This window comes from Salmo trutta, chromosome 4 (assembly GCF_901001165.1).
Source record: "Salmo trutta chromosome 4, fSalTru1.1, whole genome shotgun sequence".
NCBI classification, from domain to species: Eukaryota; Metazoa; Chordata; class Actinopteri; order Salmoniformes; family Salmonidae; genus Salmo; species Salmo trutta.
The window spans coordinates 25,030,397-25,036,396 of NC_042960.1; positions in this window are offsets into that span (position 1 = coordinate 25,030,397).

The window sequence follows — 6,000 nt, forward strand, 5'->3', positions numbered from 1 at the left end:
AATGGAGAATGAGGGAGGATAAACCACACCAGAGAGTAGAGAAGAAGAAGAGGAGGATGAAACGTTAGCTGAGAGACAAGAGGAGAGACATGAAGTGGAGGACAGAACAATGGGGCATGAAGGAGTGGAACGGGTTCATCTCAGGAGGAGAGAAGGCGGTAGAGCATGAGGAGGTGGTTGAATTTAGGCTTGGGGATATTTGACCCCTCAGAATGTCCTGAGACTGTCCAGATACACCCAGGGTGAGTCTCTCTGGGTAGCAGCTGCCCTTAGGCACAGAACTAAGATCAGTCTACGCTCCCCAACTCCTAATATTAAGTGGAAGAGAAGTCAAGACTGACTTTAGATCATGGTCAGCTTAGTCTAGAAGTGACTTAATCCTATCCCTGTTTGGGGGGTGTGTGTGTGTGTGTGTGTGTGTGTGTGTGTGTGTGTGTGTGTGTGTGTGTGTGTGTGTGTGTGTGACACTGACTACAGGCCCCGCAATGAAATAGTCACTTATGTTAATGCTCTTACAGAAAAAAACACATGAATTTCAGGTGATCACGAGTTGAACATGTTTAACGAGATCTTATGGGAAGTTAATGTGATAACGTGACAATATGTAAAAGAAACGTGATAACATAAAACTACACGTGAAAACATTTGAGCACGTGAAAACATGATCTCTCGTGAAATAAATGTGACATGGGGATACAACATTTCCGCGTGATACCATGAAACTGCGCGTGACATTTGAACGTTTTTCACGTGAAAATAGAATTTTCACTTTCACATACAAACGTTTTTCATATGTGAAAATACAATTCCAAATGTAAGAGTTCAATTTTCACATGTGAAAGTTCTCTTTCAGTTAGTCACTCGGTATAACATCCTATGGGGAGTCAACGACCAATCCTATTCACCTGAAGCAAACTGAATTCACGCCCAACAGGCCAATGGATGCCGAGCCCGACCTCTGAAGCCCCGCCTTCCTGACTATAATACCGGGGCTCGCATCCATTTAATTAATTCCTTACTCTTCAGCTCGTCTGAAGGAAAAATGTGTCACGCAATTTACAACATTTTCAAGCACATGATAGCTATGCGATTCAGCTCCAACTTAGGTGTCTGTTAGTGGGGAGAGAGTACTCGTCCCCCTAGATCCCTCAAACTCAACTCTGGACCTCAAAGCCAGTTCCACTGCATTTTTTCATTGTTCCCTTCTAATCAAGGACTGATTTAGACCTGGGACACCAGGTGGGTGCAATTAATTATCAGGCAGAACAGAAAACCAGCAGGCTCCGGACCTCGTAGGGTAAGAGTTAAATACCCCTGCCCTAGATGTTGCGAGTTTTGGGTCTTGGTATCGTTTTTTGTGTTTGCTGAAAGCTAACTACTTTCCACTCTGCTTGTATAGCTAATGCTTCCTTGATTGGGTAGGATTTGTGTTTGCTATAAACCCACTACTTTCTGCTCTGCTTGTGTAGCCAGTGCTTCCTTGCTTGAGTAAGATGGCCAGTGGTAAGAGTACGTTTGAAACGCCGACCGTGCCCTAGGGCATGTGTTTTCACAATGAAAATTAAAGATTGGCTCTTGAGGGTTTTCAGAGTGTAAATTGGATGACATCCTCCCAGGGCAACCTGAAGCCCCGAACAGCAGACCGTATCCCCTCATCACCGATGGTGAAACTGCGCATGCCCGCCACTGTATGGAGCACGCTGCCAGTCTCCCATACATTATCTCCTGAATGGGAAGAGCACCAGTCCATCACTCTTGACAACCGTGTGTCTGAACGTGGGGAAGGAACTGTGCATTCTGATACCCGGCCTACACCGGGTTTAGGTACCTCAGCAACCAGTAACCGACCCACATGGGAGCATTGTTGGCACAGTAAATGCTTGGGGAGGAGGGCCCCGAGCTAAACAACCTTGTTGGCAAAACTGTCTCCTCCAATTACATCCGCCTGTCCCTCTCAGGAATCCTGAGAACCGGCGTTGTTTACCACAGTTTCCCTGTAGGTTTGAGCCTCGGGCTGCCGTGGTTGATCGACTCTGGTCAGTGCTATGCACTGTGGGTGTGTGTTTTACCAAGTCATGACAGGTGTTCTGTTGTCTTGGATTTGGGGTTCCTTGTACGAGTTCTGACATTTTAGGCTCGCAAGGTAAATATTGTTCTTGGAACCGCATAGCCAAGTTGCAGACTGTTCTAGTTCCCTAAATGGGGCTCTGACAGTTCAGGCTTCTCTGGTAAGTATTAGGGAAAAAGGTGGATTCTGTAACCCCTTTTTGGAGCAAGTGGAACCTGTGTGTGCTTGGGCTGCCATGGGCCTCCTAGATTGGTGCCCTCTGAGCTGGCTTGGGGCGTGACTGTATGTCCCCATAGTATGTTATACCGAGTGACCGACTGAAAGGGAACATACAGTTATGAAGATAAATACTGTTCCATGAAGGCCCTGTGTCGTCAGGGGGTTTGTGCTCGCTGAAGAGTGGTTCTGAATTGAGGAAATGGATGCGAGCCCCGGTATTATAGCCAGGAAAGCGGGGCTTCTGTAGGGCGGGCTCGGCATCCATTGGCCCGTTGGGCGTGATTTCAGTTTGCTTCAGATGAATAGGATTTGTCGTTGACTCCCCATAGTATGTTTTACCTTGTTCCCTCCTTCAGGGAACAGTATTTACAGTCCCTTCGGAAGGTAATCCCACCTAGGGCTCAGTGGAGGATCCTCAGAGAAGGAAGGGGATGAACATCCTCCTCAGGGAATTTCATAAAAATAAAAATAGTGAAACGTTTAAAAAGTTATCCTTTTGAGATTAAACTATACAAAATATATTCACGTTGTCACGTCCTGACCAGTATAAGGGGTTATTTGTTATTGTAGTTTGGTCAGGACGTGGCAGGGTGTGTTTGTTTTGTGTTGTCTGGGTTTTTGGGTAGTGTTCTATGTATTGTATTTCTATGTTCTATTTTCTAGTTTTTCTAATTCTATGTCCTTTTTTCTATATTTTTGTATTTCTTTGTTTTGGCCTGGTATGGCTCTCAATCAGGGACAGCTGTACATCGTTGTCGCTGATTGGGAGCCATACTTAGGTAGCCTGTTTTTCCGTTGGGGTTTGTGGGTAGTTATTTTCCTGTTTAGTTCTTGATAACCTGACAGAACTGTTGCTAGTCGTTTTTGTTTATTTTGTAAAGTGTTCATTTTTTCTATTAAAAGTCAAGATGAATACATTCTCTGCTGCACCTTGGTCCCATCCTTTCAATGGCTGTTACACACGTCACCAAATAATTGATTAAAACACAATGTGTTGCAATGAAGGTCTACAGTAGCCTCAGCAGCACTCTGTAGGGTAGCACCATGGTGTAGCCGGAGGACAGCTAGCTTCCGTCCTCCTCTGGTTGGCTAGCCCATGGTGGAATATCACCAGTTGGGTGGCGAGAGAATGCTCCTCGAACAATGGTTGATGCGTGGACTGAAATACTGTAAGTAAGCACATGCTCCACTATAAAACTGAAGTATCCTACAAAACGGACTGGCGGGAAAGTGCGTGGCCTTTGTATCATTCACAACTAAAGTTGCAGAATAACTCTAAATCTAGCTTAAAAGACCTGTTTCATATCACTTTTACACTAAACATAGCCACTTCATATGCGCACTCGCTCTGTAATGGGAAAAATATCCTTTCTATTTTATTCAGTTAAGTTCAATTATATTCTTCTTACAATAAAATCATATAATATTTTAAAAAATGGCACAGGACTTATAAGCATATTTTGTCAGCTAAATTAACAAGCCTACTGCCTATGGCATGGAGCATAGCTCGATAACTAACAAACAGTAGGCCAACTCATATTCTGTTCTTCTGAAATACATTTTCTTCATATCATAATGTTTTTTTAGACCTGACAAAAATAAATAATAGATTTATTGTGATGGTGTATATTCAATTAATTTATTAGACTTTTTTAAATGTAGATGTTCTAAAGGTGCGCATCAGTGGCTTGTATGGGTGGAGGCCTGGAGATGCTAAATGTGTTTGTTCATTAACGGTCAATTACCGTGAGACCGGTAGTCTTTTGCATGACAATAACCGGCTGACAAAATGTCATGACAGCCACAGCCCTAATTATGACAACTTGCAGCATGAACTGTTGCAGCATGAACTGACATGTTGTCCACCCAATCAAAGGATCAGAGAATGAATCTAGGACTGAAAGCATAAGCTACAGCTAGCAAATGTCATTTTTTAAACTTTCACTTAGCTAGCAAATACAGCTAGCTAGTTAAGCTTGTTCAAACACCCGGCTCAAACATAGGGATGCTATGTTAGCTAGTGTTGACTATCCAACACTGGAACTCTTCCAAGTCAAGGTAAGCTTTTGGTTTTACAAATGTATTGCCACGGGGCCTGCTATACTGCTGTACTGAATGATTGTAGCGGGTTAGTGCTATTAGCTTTGTTGACTATGACATTACTTTAGCTAATATGGTGACAACGATGTAGGTTGTGTGTAGCGGTTATGATATGAAGGTTTGGCTTGGAAAGGATTTTTTTGCCTGGTTACAGACAGCTGATGTGTTGTGCATTTGAAGTCTACAAGCGAAGGAAAAAAGTGAGAGGAGGAGAGCACGTAGATGTGAGAAGGAATACAACGAGCTGTTTGTATGTGGCTATGAAAGTGAACTGTTTGCGTGTGTTCAGGGGTGTATCCATTCCGCCAATTCTGTTGAAAACCGTTTCTTAAATGGAAGGAAACTAAATAAAATGAGGATAAACATACCTGAATGTGTCCAATAGAAACTCTTGTTTGCAACTGTTGGACTAATGATTACACCCTAGATCAGCTAGATGCAGGCAAGAGTGTGCAAGGCGGTGTTGAATGTGTCACTCTCTGTGACCTCAAATCTTTCTCTTGTCCTGTGTGCACCTACGTTGTAAACTTTAATTTATAGGCTAGGTTGTAGAAACCTCATGGAATAGGGAAAATTCTAGTATCATGTAGTAGACTAAACCTATCGATGTTACATTGAACTAGGTGAATGGAATAGGAATGACAGTCATCCAAAATGCTGTAATAGAAAAAAATGAAAAAAACAATCGTCCTCCCTCATCTTAAACGGCACCGACCAACACTGCTAGGGCTGTGGTGGTCATGAAATTTTGTCAGCAGGTGATTAGCCTTTTCTATACTACAGGCTAAATCCTACTAGGATGGCGGCCGTGAGGCTTGCCATGGTACACGCTCTGATTCTGTCTCTCACTTTTGTCGGTGTTATTCGTGCGGAGGTCTACATGTTTACATAAATATAGTCGTTTGGAACTTCCAAATATCAGGGAGAAATCGTATGGAGTTTTTGATCCACAACATCTTTCTTTACCTGTGGAATTACTGATTAACAACCTATTTGGACAGTCACCGCCTACAGGTTGTAATACAGCCGGACATGGAAGGCGAGCCAGCATACTCTCCAGGTTCAGGAGACGGCCCTTACTGGCCCCCTCTGCCTGCCTTGCTACTATCGGACATCCGATCACTCAGGAAAAAATGGATGAACTCTTGCTTTTGATCTGAACTAAGAGAGATTATGGGGAACGCTCCGCCATCTGCCTGACTGAGATATGGCTGGACCAATCTGATCCGTACTCGGCCGTATACCCCCAGATTTTACCTCCGGCGGTGATATCTGCTTCATGATTAACTAGTGCTGGTGTACTACATCAATCAAGAGGTGGCTTCCATCTCCGGCTTCCAAGCATAGCCTACAAGCCACTGATGCAGACCTTTGGAACATCTACATTTTAAAAAGTCCTATAAATCAATTTAATATAGCCTACACCATCACAATAATTCCCATGGCATTATTTTATATGATTTTATACTAAGAACAATACAATTGAACATAGCTGAATAAAATAGATTATTTTTATCCAAACAATTTTTGAGGGAGTGCGCAGTATTCTGTGTTGAGTTTTAACAAATTAACACGTCCTCCTATATGCTTAATTTAGAGTTATTTATGCAACT